The sequence below is a fragment of the Frankliniella occidentalis genome, unplaced genomic scaffold (genome assembly GCF_000697945.3).
Source record: "Frankliniella occidentalis isolate FOCC.00 unplaced genomic scaffold, Focc_3.1 Scaffold181, whole genome shotgun sequence".
Taxonomy (NCBI): Eukaryota; Metazoa; Arthropoda; class Insecta; order Thysanoptera; family Thripidae; genus Frankliniella; species Frankliniella occidentalis.
Genome location: NW_026267307.1, coordinates 139,404 through 140,387, shown reverse-complemented (window position 1 = coordinate 140,387; position 984 = coordinate 139,404). Strand labels below are relative to the sequence as shown.

General features: G+C 45.0%; 1 long non-coding RNA gene across 1 annotated transcript in view; it reads right to left on the bottom strand.

Annotated features, from left to right (window-relative positions):
- Positions 1 to 456: 456 nt before the first annotated feature.
- The window catches only part of LOC127750383 (uncharacterized), a 19,046-nt gene continuing 18,518 nt past the window's right edge, over positions 457 to 984 (bottom strand). Inside the window, exon 3 of the long non-coding RNA XR_008011661.1 lies at positions 457 to 618. This is a non-coding gene — a long non-coding RNA (uncharacterized LOC127750383). The remainder of the gene's footprint in view (positions 619 to 984) is intronic.

Here is a 984-nt window from a genome sequence, read left to right as displayed (position 1 = left end):
TTTTTTGCAACCTTTTGTTTTTGATTTTTTTAAAAGTCAATTTTTGAGCTAGAATGCTCATCTTCGAACTCGATCTGTTTTTTTATGATACAAAACGACCCTGAAAATCCCAGATCGCTCTCTCAGTTCATTCTCGAGTTATCGTGCAGACAGACAAGCAGACAAACAGAATGAAACTTTTCAGGTCAGTGGAGTAAGGGGCTTCGCCAATCGCTCGGCCAACAACGTATTGACTATGTGATTTTTAAACATGTTCATTACTTTAAAATTTATCGTGGTCTAAACATCCAGCTGCCAATTGAATGTGATGCATATCTATAACTATACAGCAGAAGTGACTTACGACTTACAACTTTGCGACCCACGTCTATTCCTTCGACTCCGTTTTTACGCACTTAAAGCTATGGAGGTCAACATTTCACCCACCTCGTGCTGAAGCCGATGTGCTGCATCATCGACTGCCAAAGTCCCGATGTAGAAGTACAGAAAGAGAGTGACCATGACTGCGCATGATACCCAATTACGTCGTTGGGCAAAGAGGACGGACTCGTAGGCACACGCCGTGCTATGCACCAGCATTTCACAATGCCATAGGAGGCTGGTCAGTGGAAAAGCAATCTGTGGATTTGTTAACATTAAATTAAAAGCGCACGTCACTGAATCACTGGACCGGAGTTAAGTAGTACGTGCACACCCATACACGGAGTGAGATGTTAAAACTAAACTGCAATCCGCCGGTACCAAACTAATTTTCTTTTGGAAGGATACCATGGCCTCCCTCACCGCCGGTGTAGGAGGGGATTTATAGCTCCATTACCCCCCCCCCCTCTTCAAATCCCCTACGTCATGCATACCTCCCGGTACAAAACCCACTGGGTTATGAGTAACTCCCACTCAACCCCCTTGGATACAAATACCCCAGGGGATTTACACCCCCATGGGCTGTAGGAGGTACACATCACCTTGGGAATTTATATACCAGGG